This window comes from Canis aureus, unplaced genomic scaffold (genome assembly GCF_053574225.1).
Source record: "Canis aureus isolate CA01 unplaced genomic scaffold, VMU_Caureus_v.1.0 ptg000140l_RagTag, whole genome shotgun sequence".
In the NCBI taxonomy this organism is placed as follows: domain Eukaryota; kingdom Metazoa; phylum Chordata; class Mammalia; order Carnivora; family Canidae; genus Canis; species Canis aureus.
The window spans coordinates 18,700-43,562 of NW_027554446.1; the positions used below are offsets into that span (position 1 = coordinate 18,700).

At 40.2% G+C, this 24,863-nt stretch overlaps 1 long non-coding RNA gene across 2 annotated transcripts; it reads right to left on the reverse strand.

Moving 5' to 3' along the window:
• Positions 1 to 803: 803 nt before the first annotated feature.
• LOC144309662 (uncharacterized) lies at positions 804 to 24,863 on the reverse strand. Of its 2 annotated transcripts, XR_013375598.1 has the most exons (4): positions 24,364 to 24,863; positions 22,749 to 22,859; positions 5,045 to 5,260; positions 804 to 933 (listed from the first exon to the last, which is right to left on the reverse strand). It is a non-coding gene; the product is annotated as an uncharacterized LOC144309662 (long non-coding RNA). The 2 variants fall into 2 exon arrangements; XR_013375599.1 differs by lacking the exon at positions 22,749 to 22,859.

The following is a 24,863-nucleotide window of genomic DNA, read 5'->3' on the forward strand; positions in this document are numbered from 1 at the left end:
CAGATTCTTCATCTGAAGCAAAGGATATTAGAGTTTGCTTCATCTGAAGCAAAGGATATTAGAGTTTGCTTCCATCTGAAGCAAAGGATATTAGAGTTTGCTTCCACCGGACAGAGAGAGCACAAGCAGTATTAACCTCACGTTAGAGACAAAAGCAAAGCTGGGAACAGTTAGACAACTTGCTTAATGTCACAGAGCAAACAACGGAGTCTGGACTCGAACCAAGAGTTCTCTCAGAGACATCTCCACTTTCTCCACAGTTCCAGATGGTCTGTCTATAAATCCCCCTGCAGCAGGACTGAATCCTCTCACCCTTGTGCTAGCTGCACTAGGGTTCATTTCAGGAAGAGCGGGTGCTCTGCACAAGCTGGTATAAGAATGTGGCTGAGGGATGCCTGGGTGGCTCAGGGGTTGAGCATCTGCCTTGGGCTCAGGTTGTGATCCCCGAGTCCCAGGAATGTTGCATTTAAGATGCTACAGAAATGCTTAGGAGGGGCAGTCCAGTGGGCAGCAGTTAGATATGGCCCTGGGACATTAGAGGAAAGTGAAGGCTACGGGTAATCGACAGTATTTCAAGCTATGGGGCTGGATGTCAACTCTAACAAGATAAAGATGCCTAAATATAGGTGAGGTTAATGTCAAGGAAAGGTTTCCTGGGGATATGATTTTTAAGTATCAGTTTAAAGACAGATTTTCTAAGATGATGTAAAGCTGTATCATCTTTGCAAGCATTCGATCTAACACTGCAGCCACACATTCACTGAAGGACAAATATAACAGAACACAGTGTAATGAAATACACTGAGCTGAAAGACTGATTTTACCTTATGGAGGTCAGGAGTCATGCTGTCCTCAACATGGTTAACAGCCCAGCAAAGGTGATGGGGACAGGATGAGTTCGGGTGTTCCTGGGTCCAGATCTTAACACTGTTACTAAATAATTATTACCTTAGTTAAGTACCTTAAGCTAAGTTTCAGCATATTCTTTGATAAGTAAGCATACCATGGTTATGGGACAAGAAATAACGTATGGGCTAATAACGTCTAGCACATCTTATGCATTCATTAAAGGAGAGTTGCCATTATTTATTTTCATTGTTATTTTTGTGACTTTCAGTATTAACCAGGTTAAAGCTACATTTCTAAGGATAGAACAATACTGATTTCTATCATCAAAGTGACATATGTCAGAGAGAGAAACATTTCTGATCTGAGACACTGAAAGATCATCCCATGGCTTTTCTAGGTGATATGGGCTAACTCCATCTGTTTGATGTAATTCCAACCAAAAAAGGGAGCCTAACATTAATTATTCACTTAAAATACTTGACTATTCGTGGACAATGTTACAGGTCAGTAGAGCTTCATGTACACAAACTGTACATAAATATGGCCTGAAACTAAAAGGAATGTATAGTTCTAAGTTTAAGTCTAAAGGAGAAGCGATGAAGAAAACGAGTAGTAGAAGTAAATTGAGGACTCTTCTAAAACCTTTATTTACCTAGCGAGAATAATTCATTTCAGTAAAACATAAGGAGTTAAAGATTGGTAGGCTTTTTTTTTTTTTTTAAGATTTTATTTATTCATAGAGACAGAGACACAGGCAGAGGAAGAAGCAGACTCCATACAGGAAGCCTGACATGGGACTCAATCCTGGATCTCCAAGATCACACCCCGGGCTTCATTAAACCTCTATGCCACCAGGGCTGCCCAAGATTGGTAGGCTTGATGCTTAAATGCATGCAGAATATTTTTTAAAAATACGATTTTTTTAATAACCACAGAGCCACATAAGTGGAGTTGTACATGATTTCCAGAAATGAAAGAAATAAGAAACTTGTAGTAGGTAGAAACTAATAATGCCACTTTTAAAGAGGTACAAGTAAAATAATGATCATGTACGTACATGTTGCTGAGAAATGTATTTATGCTTCTATTGGTGCTATTACACTCAGATAGCATAGCAGCTAAGAACATGCTTCTGGATCGATATTTCCTATAAATAAATCCCAGTTTCTGGGCAAATTACTTAACAGTAGTGTGCCTCAGTGTCCTATTCTATGAAATAGTACCTAACCCGTAAAATCTGTTAGGAGAAATAACTGAACTAGTACACATAATGAAGTTAAAGAGTTTCTAGAACATGGTTAGCATCCACAAGAGGTTAATTTTTACATTGTTTATTATCGGTATTATCAGCATTTTTATGTAATGGAATAAAAGTACCTCAGTAAGCTTTTCTCACTTTCTAAATGCACCTCATCGATTGTACTATTTATGCTCTGAATTGACATCTGATGTTAATTAGTATTATAGGCTCTTAGTTGATACAGGGCGGTAACTAAAATTTAAGCAAGAATTTTCTCAATATTGTTTAAAGTGTCTTACATCTGGTAAACATGTATGGGAAGAAAAAAGGCAGGATAAAGACCCTATGCTAGAAAAAAACGTGACAAAGTTCAAAAGATGAAGATCTGAGTGAATATGTATGGGAAGGAGGCAATGTGAACCCTAAAGTTTCTATTGGATATTCTAATAAAGGATGAAGGACCAATTTCTGGTTTGGGGCTGTTTTCTCCATCTTTGAACACTGGGCAAAGAGCCGCCTAATTTACATATGTCTCATCTCCCATAAGGGACAGAGAAGTCCAGCCAGGCTTACAGAGCCACTGCAAGCATCTGTTGGCATTTGTGGCATCTATTGACTATCCAGACATCCCAGAGTTGGCCTGGGTAGTTGTTCTCTACCGTCCTCAGGCTGAGAGGTCCAGGGACAGACATACTGTTAGGGCTGCTTAAGAAGAGTGCAAACCAATCCATGTACCTTGGGACCCCTCCTGCCTAGCCCAAACTCACAAACAAACCAAACCCAATTCCTTATGTCTAATATATGAATTGAAAGGAATGGTGCTTTCTACATTTACTATGACGCCCAATTAAATAAATTTCTAATTTACAAATAAATGTATGTCAAGAATACTTCATTTGATTTGCCTTATACAGAGTAGAAATGCAATAGAAACCAACGATTCAGGCCCAACCAAGGGCAAATATTTTATGTTTTTAGCTGTAAGGTATTAATCAGTAACAAACTCTGTAACTGCTTTTTGATCTCCAACTTTGTTTTTTTGTGATTACTGCTTCCACTTGGCTGAATCATTTTGCTTCTCATATCAAAGATAGCTAAGAAAACTATGTACTACCAACTTAATTCAAAATCCATTACATAATGAAAAATAAATATTTTGACAAAGATATTTCAGAATCAGAACAGAAAAGGTATCTAATTGCTTGAAAATTACCTATAGACCTATAAATTGCTTTCCTCTCATATACATTTACTTAGTTCTTCACCTTCTGAACCGCATCACATTTTTTTCCGGCACAGGGTCTTTAGTAAGCAAGTTACATTATGTACAATAGTGATCTTTAGCATTTAAATACAGAAATTGGTGATTGGTAGGAACAGAGCATAAGTTTTTCACCATTGCATTTATGGAGGAGGCTGTCCTCCTCTGAGAAATCAAGATGAAATCACTTTTTAAGGTTTTACACACTGATTGGAATAGATTAGATTTTGGTCTCCCTATGTTTGAGGAAAAACATTTTTGTAATTAATAATAATATATTAAATAATAATAGTATATTTCCTACAACTATTTTGATGTCTCTATTTTTAATTATCATTGTACAGTTTCTATAGTGACGTAGTATTTTAATTTTCATGCTCTATTATTTTTATCAACATTTCATAAGCTTATTTCTTAACCTTCCTTATTCATAATTATGAATTATGTGGGGCAGCCCCCGTGGTGCAGCAGTTTAGCTCCACCTGCAGCCTGGGGTGTGATCCTGGAGACCCAGGGTCGAGTCCCACATCGGGCTCCCTGAATGGGGCCTGCTTCTCCGCCTCTCTCTCTCTCTCTCTCTCTCTCTGTCTCTACGAATAAATAAATAAAATCTTAAAAAAATAATAATATGTATGCGAAGTTCATGTGTTAACATTTTTTTCAAGAGCTTTTCAGTTCTTAGATTTTCAATGCCTACTAGTATGCTGTTATTAAAAAATAAATAACTAATAAAACTTTGGAAATTTACTCCAAGCTTAGAGGCTATAAGAATGCCATAGTTAGGGCAGCCTGGGTGGCTCAGCAGTTTAGCGCTGCCTTCAGCCCGGGGCGTGATCTTGGAGACCCGGGATCAAGTCCCACGTCGGGCTCCTTGCATGGAGCCTGTTTCTATCTCTGCCTCTCTCTCTCTCTCTCTCTCTCTCTCTCTTTCTGTGTGTCTCATGAATAAATAAATAAAATCTTTTAAAAAAGTATATAAAAAAAGAATGCCATAGTTTTGCTTTAACATTTAATCATAAGTAATGTAAGGAAAAAAAACTAATTTTATAATTATAATAAAATTTGGCACTCAGTTAGTAATAAGCACAAGAAAATAGCAAAGCCATACCCTTGTGCAAACACACTTTATATCTGCCTGCTCTTCTTTATATATGTGATATGATAGATCATAAATAAAAAAGATAACAAGCCTTTTCCTTGTTCAAGGGTAGGTGCCTTTACGAAGTCAATGTCTAAAGATGCTTTCTCCACATTGCCAGATTAGATAGTAAGGGTGGAGAGAAAAATATACAGACATGGTGTAGCTCTAGTCATTTTGAGTACAGTGTTCATTGAAGTTGTTAACTAAATCACATGAAACAACCTCTTTTTCCAGAACAGTGAGTATAGTAAGATTTCTAAGGATAGATTTTACCTAATTTTAATTAGCAAAGATCCCAGAACTTTATACAATCATATTCATGACTTGTAATATTTTCTAAAATGTAGAAATAGTTCATTAGATTTCTATTAATACTGTGTATATGAAACAAAAAACCGAGGAACATAAACTAATTGGTTTATATGTCGAAATTAAAACTAATAAAAGGGATACAAGAATTATGTCCTTTCCATTTGATATTAGAATCCTCTCTCTCTGAGGTTAACTATAATCAATCATACATATAAATATGTACATATGTTAAATGACTAACCTGGTGTTACTACTACTCCATTTCCATTGACCACAGGCCTCTCTTCCTCTTCTTCCTCGGGAGGCTCTATACTGGCTTTCTCCATGTTGCTCACTGATTTATTCCTCTTCCGTTTTCCTTCAGCACTTGGAGTGGCTCCTGGAAGTATCTGGTCTGTTACATTTAATAATAATGGTGCTGGTTCTGCTGGAGGCTTTGGCGTGCCGTAGTAATTGTCTGCAAATGATACCAAAACTTCAGGGAGTTAGAGATTTCTCTTACTGTGTGTACAGTCTGTAAAAAATAGAAATTATATTGATAAATGTATATCCTGTTTCTTGCACATACGTGTATTTTACATGCATACAGATATATGGCTTTGTCTCCTTTCACATTTTTATATGCATCTTTATTTGTTGCTTTTACTATATTGGGCTTTAATGCTTAAATAAAGATACAGATTTATCTTCATTTTCACCTTTTGCCAAACCAAAATATAGTCTTATGTATTAGTCTCATATTGTTCAAAGCTATTTCAAAAATATTTTTAAAATTTGATATGCCTGATTATAACCTTTTTAAAAATAATTATGTCTGATTGAGGGTGCAGATAACTTTTTTTTTTTAAAGATTTATTTATTATTTGAAAAAGAGAGAGAGAGAGAGTATGGGCAGGGGGAAGGGCAGAGGGAGAGGCAGAGAAACAGAGGCTGTACTGATCATGGAGCCAGATGGGCAAGTCTTGATCTCAGGAACTGAAGATCGTGACCTGAGCTGAAACCAAGAGTCAGATGCTTAACTGACTGAGCCTCCCAGAGGCAATTCGTAGTTTTTTTTTTTTAAAGCATATCTCACAACAGTCTGGAAAGGCAAAGTATATTGTGCTTTTTCTGTAGCTTTCAAAAGGCTTTGACTGTTTTCCTTGATGTCCACAGTGACCTGCCCAGAGGGGTATCACCAGGCCAGTTCAGTGGTTCTCATGGCTGCTGACTGTGGGCCTACTGCCCTAATCATAGCTCTCATGATCTGAGCTATGGAATATCTGTTCCTCCCATCAGTCTGTGAGACCTCTTAACAGGGGAGATGAATTCTTATTTCTCTCTGTAATAACAGCCTGACACATAGTAGCCACGGAATCAATGCTTACCAAGTGAGCATCTTTATATATTTAAGGAAATTATTTATAGTTTAAGATTTTGATTGGTAAAGAACATCGTGGTGTTTTGTAAAATCAGTGTTATACTTTTAGCATCAGCTTCAAGCCCACATTGGTGTTTTCATTTAATTGAATAATTTATGCACTCATTTGCTACTCATTCATTACAATCTTTATTTAGTACTGACTCTGCATCCAGGCACTCCAATATATGTTTGAGGGAAAATGATGACTGTAAAACAATCCTTGTCTTCCAGATGCTTAGCAGCGTGGTGTAGAAGACAGGCACTGCTGACATCAAGCAGATAAGCATTGTAACAGGAAATGGGACTAAGTACTGCAATCAAGAAGCAGTGGAGGAGGAAGCACGTCTCACTATCTGTTGAGGCCACTGAAGGCTGCTGGGAAAACAGTGTGTTGTGAAAGAAACAACCTATGATCTGGAAGTCATGGGTTCTGGACTTGGCTTTTCTACATGATTACAACTCAGGGAGTTACTTAACCTCACTGAGGGTAAATTTCTTCATCTATATATTGGGAATAGCAGGACTTGTTATACCTATGTTCTGGGTGGCAATAACCAAAACCTACTATAGTTTTGGTTTTTTAAAGGTTTTATTTATTTATTTATTTATTTATTTATTTATTTATTTATTTGAGACGGGGAAAGACAGGCAGAGACATAGACAGAGGGAGAAGCAGGCTCCTCATGGGCACCCCAATGCAGAACTCGATCCCAAGGCCCTGGGATCATGACCTGAGCCAAAGGCAGACACTCAACCACTGAGCCACCCAGGTGCCCTCCAAAATCTACTATAGTTAAGTTAAACATGAGAGAGAAATATGAGATGGTTAGTTAAGGGAAGAGGCTGAACAATCTTGGGGGAAATGGGCAGAAACAAAGGAGTCTGATCAAAACATGCAAGTTGCATCTGTTTGGCCTGGACTCTGAAAGCCCAGCTGATTCCACTGCCATGGGCAAAGGCTTCACCTGCCTTTCCTTTGGCTGGAGTGAGGCCCAATCTCTCCTCAGGAGCGCTGATTCATTCATTTCCAAGAAAACACTCGGACAGGTTTGTCTCATTGGCTGAGTCTCAGTCATGGGAGAGCCTGTGAGCCGCCAAATTAGAGCTGGAGAATGGCTGCTCTCCTTTGGTTTCAGGAGAGGGAGGCAGAGCCGTACCTTCCATCCTCATCACAGGGCTTTCCCCCAAGAGGGGATGGTCTTGGGGCGCTGGGCCCACAGAAATGACCAATATCTACCTACTACACTTGTCCTCCTCCTTGGGTTACTATGAAGATGAAGAATGTAAGAGGAAGTGCTTTATAAAACTGTGAAATTGAAATGGTTTTAATGGCAGTGTAAACCTCATGTTGGCACTAAGTGAATATTCTGAAGGCTAGCTGTAACACTAATGCTATTGCTCATTTTCATGGCTATTCACAGTTGTAAGAGAAATGCAAGAGAAAAATATCATCATGTAAAGTGGTTCTTATACATGTAAAACTTTTATACAGTAGTCTGCAAAGTGGATGATACACATTTTGCTAAATGTTACTTTCTAATTTAATTTAGAGCATTTCGAATGAATCAGACTTTTTAAATGTACTTGCTGAATTCTGAGCAAACAAAAACTGCTAGTTACTTCTTAGAAGTCTATGAATTATTATTATATTTCAGCATCCCTAAGGGCTTGCACTATTCTCAGTGTACTGCTATGCTTTCTATGAAATCTCAATACTTAACTGCTTATCTAATAAACATAAAGTAAAACTAGTCAATAACCAACATGTCCCAATAAATAATATACTTGTTAGTAGTATTCTGAGAATCTTAATTCCTTTAAGTATATAGTATTGAGAAAAATGGATCACATGTCAGTGTTTTTTTCCCCCAACTTGTCTTTTATAGTTTAAATCTCCCTGAAGTAGAAACATAACCTTTTATTAATTAGAAATAAATTCAGGGATCCCTAGGTGGCGTAGCGGTTCGGCGCCTGCCTTTGGCCCAGGGCGCGATCCTGGAGACCCGGGATCGAATCCCACATCAGGCTCCCAGTGTATGGAGCCTGCTTCTCCCTCTGCCTATATCTCTGCCCCTCTCTCTCTCTCTCTCTCTCTCTCTCTGTGACTATCATAAATAAATAAAAATTAAAAAAAATAAATAAATTCATAGTTCAGGCTAAAAATAAGTATGAAGTAACAGATCCTGTGGAATTTATATTGCTAAATAATGTGATTATAAATTATATAATAATATTCTATTTCTACTATTTGATTTATGAAAATAAGACTTCAGATTAAATTCTAGATGTAAAACTGTATGAATCATTAGTTAAAATGTTAAGATTATCTTCATTAGCAATAATAAGAAAAATTTAGAAGAAACACAGAAATAACCCATATAGTTACTACACTTGAGGAATATAATTTACTAAGAACATGCTATTATACCAAATGCAATGCATAAAACCAGGCAACCAGAAATACCTAAACTAAGTTGAAGAATTAGCCAGGTAGTCAGTTAGCTAAGTCATTGAAGTGATTCCCTGATGTAAGTGTACAGAAACCCATATGCTAAGGGTAAAATGTGCCTTTTAGGTAACATATCAGCATGTTTTCAAAAGAAAATGAACACCAAAACACTTTCAAATATAATTTGAAAATAGTGTCCCATTAAGAATGAGATGCCTTTATGCACAGTGCCAACATTTAGCAAATCTAAAATCTCAAAATATCCTAACAAAATGGCATAACATTTAATGGCACAGATCATGCTGAAATAAACCTGTCTTTGAATCCCGTGTCCCCTAAACTGGCTACCTCATTATATCCTTAAATTTCTTCGGTTAAACTGGGAACATGGGGCTGTAAGATGATCAGGGACAAAGCAGCAACTGCAATGACTAGTATTATTACTACCATCACCACCACCACAATTTACTGAGCTGGGCACTGTAATAAACATTTTACCTAAGCACTCCTGGATCAAATGGGGGCTAGAATAACTTTTACCCTCAGTGCTGTTATAAGGATTAATGGTAACAAAGGGACATGTAATGCGATTGGTTCAGAACACGTCTCAATATATGATGGCTACCTTGGACATTTATTCATCAAAAAATGTATGAAATAATTCTGTCTCTGTAGTTAAAAGAAAATGGAGGCTCTAAAAATTAAACTGTTTGCCAATATTACAAATGAAGCAAGTGGAAAAACCTGTATGACTTAAGAACCTCATCTCTTCAAAATATTATGTTGCCTCCCAAGAGGGAAAAAAAGGGGGGCGGGGATAGAATTTGCAATCTGCCCAGAACTGACAGGAGAGAACTTCATTCAAAGCCACAACCAATGGAGGGGGCGGGGGGGGGGGGGGGGGGGAGGGGTGGTGTGGAGGGGGAGAGCTGGCTGGTTCATTTGCTAGAGAATGCGACTCTTGATCTTGGGGTGGTAAGTTCCACCCTACATTGGGTGTAGAGATTACTTTTTTATATATTTTATTTCATTATTTATGAGACAGAGAGAGAGAGAGAGGCAGAGACACAGGCAGAGGGAGAAGCAGGCTCCATGCAGGGAGCCCGACATAGGACTCGATCCCGGGTCTCCAGGATTAGGCCCTGGGCTGAAGGCAGCACTGAACCGCTGAGCCACCAGGCTGCCCTAGAGATTACTTAAGAATAAAAATCTTTTTAAAACAGCCACAACTATTAAACACAAATCATTACTTTCTAAAGGGAAAGGTAATAATTGCTACCAAAAAATAAAGTTGGGACATTTTTGGTGACTTTTTTCCCCACCCCCCTTCCAAAAATGTACATGTGTGCATGTGTCCAAGCATATGTGTGTTTTTTTCGGAAATGAAGTGGGATATAGGCTTTTCTAGTCTATTTTTCTCTGAATACATCTGCATTTGTAAAAAATGATGTATTCATTAGAAGTTTCATGTAAATTTAATATAAGATTTTAGTTATTGAATATGATGGCAAAATCAAATGATACATAGAATTGCTCACTTATTTCTATTATAATTAGGATTATCTATACATTACATATTCTTCTTTCTAATCAATGCTTGAGGGAAAAAAGACAATTATTTGAGGAACTTGATTTATTCCTCAGCTTTTTGAGCACTTAAAAGAATGATTTTTTTTCCCATAAACTTATAGTTCTAAAGAGTGAAACAGGGTGGATGCACCTATTTCTGATACCATAAACATGGAAAAGCTTTCTAGAAATATGAAAAAATAATACTCTATTAAAGTCAATAATTGGTTTTATAATAAAAAATTCATACATGCCCATTTATAATGGACAGTGTACTAATTTCTTGTAAAGGAAGAGAGGCAACATAATTACATTGTTATGAACTAAGCTTGCCTAGTGTGTCCCTGGAAAATCTAATCCATTACCCACTTTTATGCAGATCCATTCCTAAGTCATTCATAAGAGATGAAAATAGCTTTCTTTCTTTCTTTCTTTCTTTTTTTTTTTGAAAATAGCTTTCTAAATGACTTTTCGCATGGTATACTTGAAGACTACCACAGGAATTATTTCTCTTCTTATCAGACTAAATAACCGTTTCAAATAGTCTTAATCTAAGTTTTCAAAATAATGTTTGGATCCATTTTCTGACCTTTCCCAGGTGTGTGTTTGTTTTTTCCACATTGATTTTAATGGCAGATTCAAGGGTGAAAAAGAATAGACTATTTCAATGAATTATAAACTCTTTTCTTTTCTGTACTGCTGGTTTTTATTGAAGGAGAATAGACACCAAAATAGTATTTTCTGAGGCATACCGTATTCTTTATGCCTGTAAGTTCTGATACTATGATAAAAAGTAGGAATGACACTGAAAACTAATATTAGGTACGAGGAAATGCAATACTCCAAAGTGGAATATCTTGAAATGCTTTTACTTATTTCCGACATGTTCTCCCTTTAAATAAGATCAATTTTCATGATGGGAACATGTGATTTGTTATTTAAGTGCATTTGGCTTTTTAAGTAGTATACTCAGATGCTGACTCTGTTGTTTCAGTCCTTTGGGTATATAATAACGTGTAGATTTTACATCAAATGGTCATAGTTCATTCCATTTTGCACCCAAGTGGAGCTGGATTTTAGAAAGATAATATTCTTGTCTTCAACATACCTCACAGATTAAAGTCTTGACCCTCATTTCTCCCCAATATTCTCAGTGCTTTTAGTCCCTTTTGGGTAACCAGAAAGAATCAATTTCAGATAATGGTTTAGTAGAAGAGAGATGATTGCTTACAGGGACTCTAAGGCATGCATACAACACAGCCCATCACTGGGATCCCTAGAGCTTGAGAATCTGTCCTTGTGCTGGAAACAGTGTATGGCAAAATTTAAGAGGTTGGGAATCTCATCATTTGTGTTATATAGTTTTATAAATGGAGCAAGTAGTTTGATACTTAGCCTCCTTAATGACACCTACAATATTTGACTCTGGCATCAGACAGAAAGAAAACATTCAGAGTTCGAGATCTACTCATAATTAATTAATTACGTTGGAAAATTTGCCAAATTGTAAATAAACATTTTCATCCACATCAACGATTCAGATTTTTATTATAGAAACACAGATAATGAAAAGATTCAAATTTTAAGATGTTTCATATATTACACAAGGGATATCAATGAGTTAAAATTAGTATCAAAACTCTTGTCAGCCAAGGCAAGAATCAGTCATATGGGCACAGAGTTAGTGTTTTAGAAATTCTGTAAATACAAAACAAAGTTGGTAAATGCAATCTAGACAATATTCTCCTCTTCTAAAATTGCATGTCCTAAAGTGCAATTCCTAAAATGCACGTCCTAAAATTCCCAAAGAAAACAAGACTCAGCGTCACACTTAAGAATGCTTCTGTCAGCTGGTTTTTGAAGTTATTTTGTAAGCAGCTTTAATATTTAACTTTGGTCTCCCCCCCAATTCTTTAAAGATGTATGTTTTATTGGGGTGGACCTCCCCTACTCCTCGAATTTTTACATTATAATTTTGCCTGTCACAGGATCTTCCTTATTTGTAGTAAATTATGAAAGTACCAGAAATACAAGTTTATTTTCTTTTTTAAAGATTTTCATTTATTTGAGAGAGAGACAGAGAGCATGAGCAAGGGGAGAGATAGAGGAAGAGGGAGAAGCAGGCTCTCTAGTGAGCAGGGAGCCTGACATGAGAGGCTCAATCCCAGGACCCCAGGATCATGACCTGAGCCGAAGGCAGATGCTTAACTGACTGAGCCACCCAGGCACCCTGCAGAAATACAAGTTTATTGTCGAATAATTGTTGCATTAATAAAAGAAAAAAAAAAGAGGGAAGGATATGAGTCAAGAAAAGTTCAGAAAAGAAGTAGAAAGAAATGAAGAAAAAGGAGAAAAAGGAAGAGGAAAATAAAGAGAAGAATAGGTAGAAAATGAAGAAGAGGAAGAGGACTAGAACAAGGAGCAACAAGGACTAGATACATGTGATGTATCTTCCCATGAAGCTGTAGAGTTCTAAAACAATCCCTGAGATGACATTCTGGCCAAAGCCATGCATATATGGCCATCCGTCATCACATAATAGCTGATAACATAGAAGTTACACTGCCTAATATCGCAGGCTTTTGCTACATCTAGCCATTGATGGAGTTGAAATGTGGCCAGTTTTGCTTTGAGATGTGCTGTAGTATAAAATCCATGCTAAATTTTGAAGACTTAGTATGCAAAAAAATAAAGCATCCCCGTAATCATTTTTATGTTAATTACATGTCAAAATGATAATGTTTAGATCGCATAATGCTGCAATTCCTAGCCTAGTTCTGAAAAAAGCAAGACTTAATAAGTAGTCAATTACTGATGGCAGATAATGACATCCATAACTAATAAGAGTGGGTGAAGAGGAGGGTGAGAATCAATCCAAAGGTCCAGGACAGTAAGAGACACATGACGAACAAGAGGCTCAGTCAGGAAAAGGGTTCGCTGCAGGGTGAGATTTTCATCAGCTAACCAAGCCAATGAGAGCTGAGTAATGGACAGAAGGACATCCAACTGTTCATCATTCATTCAGCAAATATTTAGAGGCCACCCACTATGTGTCAGGCATGTATTACCGCAAGGCACAATGGTGAACAAAACAAGCAAGTCCCCTCTGAAACATACCTTATACTGGAGAGACATAGTAATCAAAATAATCAAACAAATACAAAATTACAAGCTGTCAAGAGCTATAAAGATCTAGTAGTGGTATTTTTAAGAACTCTGAGAAGAGCTCAAATTAGGATAGTTAGGGGGAAAAAATGAATTATGATTGAACACCCAGTCCCCTTCCCCAATCTGAGCCAAAAATATTTCTGAATCAGCACAGATCTTTAAAGAAATGTATGTGGCTTTTCTAACAATAAGAAATAAAATTTCTCTATTATTCCCAAAACTTGTCCCAAGGACATCTCTGAAAATCAAATGGCTCAACTATATGCAAGCTGACTAATGTGTGTGTGTATTTTCTCCCAAAACAAACCAAGTTGCTTATAAAAATTAATTTCAAAATTTCTGCTACCTAGTCATCCAGATAAGTTCCTGCTTTCCTAATTTAACTCAAGACATAATCTACATTGTAAAATACTTTAATATTCCACAAACTCAAAGGCTATGTGGTATGAGATCTAAAGTTTGTTTTTTGATGATTTAAATGCATTCAAGATAGAGTTGATGGCAGGTTTAACATGATGACTGACCTTCTCCCACATTGGTACCACAACAGTATGGCCTCCGTTTCTAGACTGATTACTAGTGTGGGTAAGTCCTTCTTTCCTTCTGACAGCAGGGAAGGGGGTGGAGTCAGTGAGAGGACAGCTTTGCCAGGGCACTGATGTCTATGCTAAGATGAGAAAGGTGAGTAGCATCACTCAAGTGATGTCTCAGTAAATGTCTCCACTCAATAAAATCTCAAGCGGTACAGGCAGAAGAGCATTCCAGGCTGAAGAAATAAATCTCCAAAGCCTTGACTCTGGAGGAAGAATAGTTTTTAGGAGAACTAAAAGAGAACAGTATGGTTGGTGCCAAAAACAGAGTGAGCCCTGAAGTTAGAGATCAAAAAGCTTTGTTAAAGTCTTGGGTTAATTTTCAAAAAGTAAAGGGAAGCCATTGAAGGTTTTAAAAGACATTTGAATTTGTTTCTTAAATGGATTGCTAGGCTGCAGCATGTAGAATGGACTAGAACGGGCAAGAGGGAAAGTCTTCAAGTCAATGAGGGATTTATTGCAGGGGTTCACTGATTGTAATTGGCTACTGGGAGGTGATGAACATGGGGACAACAATAAGATTTGGTTAGTTTTCAGAGGAGGAAAACAAATGGAATAAAGTTTGGGTAGGAACTAATATTAGCCACTTGCTTGAAGGACTGTAAGCCTTTCCGTGATGACCTCCCTTTCTTTCTCCTTGAAAGAAATATTGGACAGAACTTCTAAATTTGCACCCAATACTCAGGATTTAAGAGATGCTGTGAATTGGCATAACCAAAGTGACATATAGACTTCTTTCTTAAAACATTACAGAATCCTCTAAGCCTTAATTTTCCTTCTTAAAAGTTTTTATAGATATTCAGGAACTGATTGGTGCCCCCATCAGAATTTGTTTCTACCTCTTGTTATAGCTGTTATCTTTATGGTAATTATTTATTTAATGTCTGGATAGCACTGAATTTTGGCTTCTTAAAAGAAGCTATTTATCATTTAGCTTTGTTTTCACAGCATCTAGAATAATACTGACATCTAGTCAATACTGAGTAAATGAATTCTCACACTGACAAAACACCCACATTCTGTAAAGAAAGATGCAATCCTTCTTGCTCTTTCTTGTTGTAGGATCTTGCAGGACATGCAAATTCTCAGGCCCTAGTCCTCCACCATCTAATCAGAATCTCTGCTGCCTGGGTCACTCCAGCTCATTCTGATGCACACTGAAGTCTGAAAACCCACTGTTTTTTTCCTCAAAATCCACTGCTTTTGTCTCAAGGTCAGGTAGACCAATCAAATGGGGTTTATTTTGAAAGTCAAGCTAGAATAAGAAGGATTCAAGTAGCCTATTTTAGAATCTCTTACCATTCTTTCTTCCAAATAATCTTTTTTTGCTTCAGGACAATGTAAGTGTTTTTGGTGTTGAAATTCTGGGGTGCTTGGATTGCTCAGTCAGTAGAGCATGCAACTCTTTTAAAAAAAATTTTATTTATTCATGAGAGACACAGAGAGAGAGGCAGAGACCTAGGCAGAGGGACAAGCAGGCTCCCTTGATGTGGAGTCTGATGTGGGACTCAATCCAGGGACTCTGGGATCGCGCTCTGAGCCAAAGGCAGACGCTCAACCACTGAGCCACCCAGGCATCCTGAGCATGCAACTCTTGATCTCAGGGTTGTGAGTTTGAGCCCCATGTTGGGTGTAAAGATTACGTAAAAAAATAAGATCTTTACAAAAAAATTCTAATTCTTTACAAAAAAAAAAAAAAATCTGTCTATATGAGCGGTCAGCAAACTCTTTCCTGTAGAGAGCCAGAGAGTAAATATTTTAGGGTTACCAGGACATATGGTCTCTTCACAATTACTCAATTTTGCTCTTGTAGTATGCAAGCAGTCACAGCCCATAAATGAAGGGCATGTCTGGGCTCCAAAAAAAACAGTATTTTAGAGACTAAAATTTGAATTTTATGATTTTCAGGTAACACAAAATACTGTGCTGCTTTTGATTTTTTTAATGCTATTTAAAATATAAAAGCCATTCTTATTATTTTGTGGGCTGTACAAAAATAGGCATTAGAGTGGATTTGGCTCCCAGGATGTGGCCTGCCACCAGATGGTCTATGTAATAATCAAATACTGACACAATCTTCCAGGTATAGACTAAAAGACTCATTAATCGAGCATTTAATATGTGCCCAGTAAATAAGCAATATGAATAAAGTACTTGTCTTTGGGAACTTAAGAGTCCAGAGGAGAAAAGATATTAAAATTAACCAAATGAAGAGATAAGTAAAGGACATGACAGAGGACTGTAAGAAATAGTCACAGAGAAACCTACTTTAAGCAGGGTAACAAAGGTCTATCTGAGGAAGTACTGTTTAAATTGAGACCAGAAGAAAGAAAATTACTCATTGTATGAAAAGCCAGGAGAACAGAGTTATGGCCCAAAGAATAAAAGATCACTAGGACAGGGGAGCCTGGGTGGCTCAGTCAGTTGAGCATTTGCCTTCAGCTCAGGTCATGAGCCGAGGGCTCCCTGGATCGAGCCCTGTGTCAGGCTCCCTGCTCAGTAGAGAGCCGGCTTCTCCCTCTCGTTGGCTCTCTCTCACTCATTCAATCTCAAATAAACAAATAAAATTAAAAAAAAAAAGATCACTAGGACAGAAGGGTTTGACATATGTAGGGAGTGATGAGTTATCATTGAGTCAGCATCACTGAAACATAAAGGGCGAGGAGGAGAGGTGCAGGATTCAACGAGAAGCACAAGCAGGAAGCAAATCCTACAAGGCCTTGTCAGCTAAGTCAAGGGATTTGGGAAGAGTTTCACAAAGCGGAATCATGATTCTATTAAATGTTTTAAATGGCTATTCATTTTTGCTATTATGTGGCAATAGATTTGAAGGGGAATAAGAGAGATGGGAAGACTGGAAGAAGAATGCGTGTGTGTGTGTGTGTGTGTGTGAGAGAGAGAGAGAGAGAGAGAGAGAGACAGAATGACAAATACACATCAGGTTTTATTAAAACTGAAATACTAATAGCAAAAATAAAATCATTTTACAAACCTAAACTGATAAGCCTAATTGTAGAATTTAATAAAACGTTCAACACTAGAGAATCTGAGCAGTAATTTGGAGGTCAATGGAGTGAGATTTGACCTAAATACAGAACCAAATATTCTAGGAAGAGGATAGAAAGCTTCATTCAACATTTTCCATCAGCTAAACAATGATATTGTTTATATGAACGTAGATAAGAGAAAGAACTCCGAATGAATAGGTAGGTAGGCCTCATAAATGAGTAAGCTTTGATAGTTTACTGCTCATCACAGTGAACAGTTATTCAATCCAGCTCCGTAATGACATTTTTTCCTATTACCAAAGGCATTTATCTAATAACACGACCCTATTAGTAGATCTGTCTAAATTGATATTGAAAGGACAATTAAATCTGGCACTCAGGCCACGACCACTACTCACTGCAGTAGGTTGGAAGGTATTGAACGTCATTTTTAAAAAAGGTATACTGTTAACATTGGGAGCATTAACGCTAATTAGAGTAATGACTTCATTCAGCAATTTCCTTTTTTATGAGGCCATTTGGATCAGGCTCTCTCCTCCACATAAAAGGGCAAATCCTCACTAATTTAGATGATTACCTCATAGGAATGAATACTAAATGAAAACAGTACCACAGGCCCAGCCTATCAGTTTTTCCTCATTACGCCATGTCCCTATTACAGTGGAAACGAGATGAGAACACAGAAAGGTCTTCTTCTTCAGTGATTCACACACAGGTCTCCAGTCTTCTTCCCTGACAACATTTTTATGCTCAGAAAAGAAAGCCTACTTCATGTTTGAAAGTTCAGTTTTAAGAAACAAGTGTTGATAAATCTTTATTTAGATATACTAGGAATCCATTGTCACTAACTGAGGTAGATAACTGCTCATGTAAGTTTTGAGTTTTGTATTAATCAATTAAAGCATTGCTTAGGGGAAAAAAAGGCAACTTAAACCAAATTTTTCCATCAGTCTCTTAGATTTATGTCACGAGCAACAGACAGCCTATGTGTGACTGTTAGTTTCAAGAAACAATTGCTGTGCTTTGGGCTAGAGGCAGCATGCTGAAATTCATGAATTACAACTCTTCCGACAGGAGTCTTTGATGGCTCCAGGGACTGGAAATAGAATATGAAACTTTCACCTAAAGGTCATTGGCTCCAATTTGGCCTAAACTGGTAGTGACTAAAAGTTATTATCGATAGAGAGGTGTTCAGCAAGTGCTACAAAATGAGTCGGTGGTTTCAGTGTAATTTCTAAAAGACAGGTTTCTATGTCAGGAACTCATGATTACCTCATGCCCTAAGGTGGATAGTTTTAGACAAGAGTCAGGACACTGACTGCAAGGAGATATTCCACTGCCTTCTAGCCTTTTCAAATGGTGTTTTTAAATGGGAACAGCCAAAAGTTTTTGGGCAAGTAGCAAGAATGTTTGTCACTTGGTAGTTTTGTGCTTGATAGATGTAGAGATATATTTATATCTAATAAAGTCTCTCTAAATATCCTCGTGTATGTATAAAATGTGGCAGGTTTTAATGAGAAATGATAAAAAAGATTTTATTAAGACAATTTAATACTCTTGCCTTTCGAAGTGTGATCTGCAGATCAGCACCATCAGCATCACCTCGTTTATTAGAATAGCAAACTTTCGTGCCCACTCCAGACACATTGAATCAGAATCTGCATTTTAACAAGGCCTTCAGGCTATTCAGAGGCACAATAAAAATCTGAGGAGTACAGTGTGTCTAGAGGGCACATTGTACAACTGCTCACTGAACACAAAGTGTACTCAATGAACATATGTTGACAAAAATAAAGACCTGAATACTGTTTCTGTATGTTAGTTTCAGAACCTAGTATCCTGGGCTGTTTATATTACTTACGTTGTCACTTATAAGACTGGCTGCTTGGGGGATCCCTGGGTGGCTCAGTGGTTTAGCACCTGCCTTTGGCTCAGGGCATGGTCCTGGAGTCCCGGGATCGAGTCCCACATCAGGCTGCCTGCATGTAGCCTGCTTCTTCCTCTGCCTGTGTCTTTACCTGTCTCTCTGTGTCTCTCATGAATAAATAAATAAAATATTAAAAAAAAAAGACTGCCTGCTTACCTACTATGTTGGCAACCCCAGTAGACTTTAAGCTTCTAGAGAGCAGGGGCCCAACCAGACATCCGTTTTGACTCCAATCTAGGTTTTATCAGTTGAGTAATGGAACTTGAAATTATGTGTCTTCATTATCTTACGTTAAATTAAGTCATGCTAAATAGTCCTATTCTCATGCAACACTAATTTAAACAGACTGTGTTTACCTGAGAGATCTGAAGAGCTATCGTGATGCCCTGGATCATTACCCAGCAGTAAATTGCTAAACCACTATTTAATGACATTGATGGCTGAATACATGGTAAGGGTATTTTGTCCACTCCACTAAACTTGTTAGCAGCCACCAAATTAAATACTCAGACCAATTTTTAAAATGGCTTTGTGTGGAACATGTTGCTATTTAATACATTTCATTAAATTTGGTCAACATGAAACTGATTAACTGGGAAATATTAAAATTTGGATTATTATTTTATTTATATGAATGTTTATAGTCACTATTCCCAAAGGAAAAATCTAAAACACATTAACTTTATGAGGCTGATAAATCATTTAGCTTGAAGTTCAGCTGCTCCCTAGGATCTGGGGCTTCTATTCTAAAAATAAACAAAAAAATTTAATGCTGTATTGCACATTTTCCCCAATATACCTTTAATTGACCTTTTCAAGTTATGCAAATAAAAAGTTTATATATTTGGGTGCCCAAGGTTTTCATGAGAGGCTCTCAAGCCAGCTAGATACGTCAGCTGGGCAAGTTCCCTAAATTCTCTGAGCCCATATTTCAACATTTGTTGGTTTATGACCAACTTGATAAAACTACTCTGAGTATTTAATGAAATGGACATTAATAAGTTTTTTGGCTCATACGTACTTCAGGGATGTTTGCTACTCATTTCTGTTACTATTTCTACTATTACTATTTCCATTTCTTTTACTACTATGGCTACTACTACAACTACTACTTATAATACAATATTTGTGTTGAGATCCTTGGGTTTTAAAATAATTGAATACAGAAGATCCACTCCCACACAGTTCACCAGGTAACATCAAAACATAATGCTCCTCATTAAAGAAAACCTTAAAGATATTTAAGTCTACAGGCATAATCATCTTTTTTCTATTAATGCTAAAGTATCTCTATTACATTTAATCTGATCTTGGCGTTTCTCTAAGCATGAAAATTAAACATTTGATTTTGATGATTAAGATATTGCCAACAACAACAACAACAACAACAACAAATATTGCCAACAACTGTGGCCCCCTACATCCTTTCTCTTTATAGAAAAGAATGGTCTTTTTATTAGAGCCTCATTTTTCCTTCTACTTAGAAGCAGTATAACCTAGAATGAAGACCACAACTTAGACAAACAAAGGTTAAAATCTGGGCTCTGTCACATAGTAGCTGCGCAACCCTGAGCATGCTATAACATTTATAAAACATACAGAGATAATAATAGTACCCTTCCCATAGACTCATGAGGATATTATATGAGTTGTTGCACATTTTATTTGCATAACATTCCACATGGTGCAATGGTCATGACTAAGTAACTGATAAATGCTATTTTTATTGCCTACACCTAAAGTATTAAAAGGTGAAGAGCAGAGTTTCTGCCCAGTGGTCATACTAATTTAATTGCATGCTCAGTAGAGGACACATATCAATGGCTTGATTTTAGAAACTAGGGAACCAAGACTGCCTCAACCTTTTAGGTTATCTTTTCTCTCATCTCCAGTATTGGGTTCTCTGGAACCCTGACAAATATGATGGCCTTTAACTTGCCCTAGATCATGGTAACTTACTAACTTTCTAACTCCATTCTCTTACTCATTGCTTTTGCCGTCAGAGTCAGAGAGGGTCTTGACCAACCATGTAGTTCAAACTCTCATTCCAGATGTTCCAGTTATGTCTGCTTTTTCTGTGTTCATTCAGCCTCTGTTTTTAACATTTTCAATGTTGGACATTTCACTATATAATTACGTAACCCATTCCATTTCTGGGTAGTTCTTAATTATGAGACATTTATTCCTACTGCTGAACAGAAATCTTTGTTCCCTATTACATAAAGCTAATGATACTGATTTTGGCTTTTGGAACAGAATAGAGTAAGTCTACAGGTTCTTCTGCATGATGCAGCTTTAGATATTTCAAAATTGCTGTCATTATTTTATTCTTAAAATGTAGTGTTAAATAGAATTGAATATGGTGTTGGAGATACGGTTTTATCAGTAATGAAAATGGGACTATTACTTTCTTCTCTGATTTAGATATTATCTAATTATCAAATAAAATTTGAATGACTATGTTGGGTTAGGTAGAAATAATTTATTTTTAATCCAAGTTGTAAGATGAGATTGCCAAAAAGAGTATGATGGTTTTCAAAATTTATGTGCCCCTTTATGATCCATGGACTTTTTTTTAAAGCATCAACTAATTCAAGAAAAAGGTTTCCCCTCTTGTTTTCTGTAAATAATTGCTGATAATTTAAAAAATATTTTATTAGCATCTTGTACTACAAAAGTGGGCTTCCCTTTATAAAGGACCAGTTTAACAGGGTCTCCTGGTAAACAAAAGTTCCTGGACTGTGTGTGAGAGAGAAAAGATGACAGATGAAAGCTAACCTAGAGCTATCAATTAGGTCTTGTTGGTAAGTGCTGGCCTGGAACTGACAGCTATACCTTGGTGTTCTTCTGCCAAACATCAACAATTTCTTAGCACACCAACTTCAGAGAAGGTCTCTCTATGACTGATGATATCAAGAGAAAAAACAGACCACTCTCTGCTGTATCTTTCCTATTGCAGCTTTAGCCTTGCTTCATCTTTTCACCTTCTAGGTAAGAATTACTTAGAAACCCTGTCAGAAAATCATCCCTGCCCTTCAGAGTATTTAATCTATAAAGAACTCTCACTTCCTTGAACCCTCTTAAAAAACATCTCTTGGAAGACCAAATTCTAAGGCTTCCTACTGAGATGTCACACAGTTCCCTGTAGGTGTGAGCTTTCCCTCATTGTGATGAGTCAATGAACCCACATTGGTTCAACGATATGTATGTTCCTGCTGATTTTGGCTGCAAGGTGCTGATATCTTGTTATGGAAGTGACAAGTAAAATGAGAAAGACTACCTAGAATTTTACCAAATGTAAACCTTCCTATAAATTTCTTATGGCCTATGAAACCAGGTATAATAAATCTACACACAATGATACCAATTTGGACACTATATCCTTTAATAAAGGCCCATTTATGCATGTTACCATGAACTGAATGAAAATCATTTTCTGATGGGAATCCTGCTAATGCTTTCTCTAGAGGCTCATTCTTGACATTCCTCAGAACAGAAAGTAGATGACCTTTTGTTCAGGCACCTGTCTTCTGGCACCTCAGTTTTTATAAGAGAATCAATCCTATCTTCCACTCAGCTGATAAAGCATTTAATGCTCCACTTGACTGGCAATAAGGGCACCAGTACATCAGGTACACGTCAGAAGGATGATCTTGGACTTACGGCTGTTCGATATATTTCAAAAGCACAGCACAGACCTGCATCCAATTCAAAACTAAATGCCTCTCCCCCATTTCCTCTTAAAATCATGTGAATCAGACACTTCTGAGCTAATAATTAAAAAAAAAAAAAAAAAAAAAAGGAAGAAAGAAGAAGAGAAAGAAAAACCCACCTCTCCCCACTCCCCAGCCTCCTCCAGCTTCTTGACTAATACCTCTGGGCAGTTCACTTCAGAATGGAGCAGATTCCTGAGTGCACAATGGCAAACTGGCAGACAAGTCCCCTGTCACAGAAAGCACAGGCGACGCTTTCTTTGTAAAAAAAAAAAAAAAAAACAAAAACCCCCCCCACACACACAGGAAAATACAGAGGCTGGAACAAAAGACAGGGTCCCCGCACAGCGAGACGAGGCATCGCGCGCCCGTCTTGCGCGCGCCTCCGCCCGATCGTCGGAGCGGCCTCGGCATCCGCCGGCGACGACCCCGCGTCCTCCCCGGGCGGGCGGGCTCCGGCTCGGGGGGCAGAGGCCGCGCCGCGGGCAGCCTGGGGCGGGCGCCCCGGGGGTCGGGGCCATTTCAAACTTAGCATATTTGGTCTCAATTAGGTGGAAAATGGAGATAAGGCGGGCGCAGCCCGAGGTCTCGGGGCGCCGTGGCAGGCCGGGGAGCGCCGGCTCAGCAGGTCCCGGGCGCCCGGCCGAGCCCCGCAGCCCCGGGGCCGAGCCGCAGCCCCCCGCGCAGCCCCCCGCCCGGACCCCGGCCCCGGCCCCGGCCCCGGCCCGACCCGACCCGCGGCGCCGAACAAAAGCCCCAGCCTGGCGGGCGGCCCCGCGGGGGGCGCGGCAAGTTGGGGCTCGCTCACCTGGAGCCGGGCGCCCGCGAGGCCCGGGGCCCGCTCGTCCCGCCGCACCTGGCCATGCTCCTCGCTCCGGCTCGCCGCGGACCACCTGTGCCGGCGCGCCCCGTCCTCCCGTCGGCGGCCCCGGGCGCGAGCAGAGCAGCCGCGGCCCGGCCTCCGCGCCCCCCGCACGCGCCCCGGGCTCTGCCTCGTCGAGCCGCGCGCAGCCACCGAACCGCCGCGGACGCTTTTGTTTTCCCTCCTCTCGCAGACGAGGCGCGCGGCGCTCGGCCCGCCCGCCGCAGCCCCCACCTGCAGCCTCCGCGCCGCCCGCCCCGCCGGGGGCCTGCCCATCGCCCCGCGCACCCCGCCCGCCGCGGGCGCCGGCCGCTCGCTCCGGGGCTCCCCCGCTCGGGAGGGGGCGGCCCTCGGCGCGGTCAGGTGACCCCCGGCGGGGCGCGGGGCGCGGGGGGCGCGGGTAGTACACGCGCGGGCACAGTCACGGCACCACGCGGCGAGGGCGCCCGAGCTCCTGCACGCGAAGGCACTCGGGGCCCCCTGTTCGCCCCGGAGAGAAGCTAACACAGGACCACGAGGTGTAATCAAAGTTCTCGGTGTGGATCCCGAGGCCGCTCACTTTCAGAACCGCCCGACTCAACAGTGGCGGCAGCGCTCCCTCCCGGGGTAACGGGCCCCGGGGCGGCCACGAGGGCGGAGGTTAGGGCGACGGGCCCCCCACCCCCACCCCCACCCCCACCCCGGCGGAGGGTCTGTCCCGCGGGGGGCCGCCCGGAGGGGGGCCGAGGGGATGTCTCTGCGGAGATGTCAGTGCGAGAGCAGAAATTTCCGTGCAAACCCCAAGAGCTCCAGAAAGCGGCGCGGGGGGGGGGGGGAGGCGGGGAGAGAGGAGCGCACCAAACCCCCTCCCTCGAAACTCAGGGAACACTTACCTGCCAGGTATGCGCCCCGACTGCCAGGTGGAAGGAAGCAAGCCCAGGACGCAGACGAGGTCGCGGGGGTGGGGGTCGTCTGAGCCCGGCTGATGCACACCAAGTAATCCACGTTAGGGGGTCCGGAGCTCCTCGCCCCATTCCCCGCACTTTCCACCCGAGGCCAGCCCCGGGCTGCGCGCTCCGGCCGCGCGGAGATGGCGGGAGCTCGCCGCGGGGGTTCCCAAGTGCCGCGTCCCGGAGCTCCAGGGCGCGCAGCCCCGACGCCGCGCCTCGCCTTTCTTTGCTGCGCAACGCCGGCGCGAGCCCGAGGTCCCCGCCGGCATCCCCTCTGCAGGCCCGGACAGCGCCCGGGGCAGCTCGGCCCGCGGCCCGGAGCTCGTAGGTGCGCGGGGCCGGGGAGGCGGAGGGAGAAGCGCGGAGCGGCGGGCGGGCGAGCGGGCGAGCGGGCGAGCAGCAGCCTCCTCCGGCCCCGGCAGCCCCGCGCGCGCCCGCGCCGC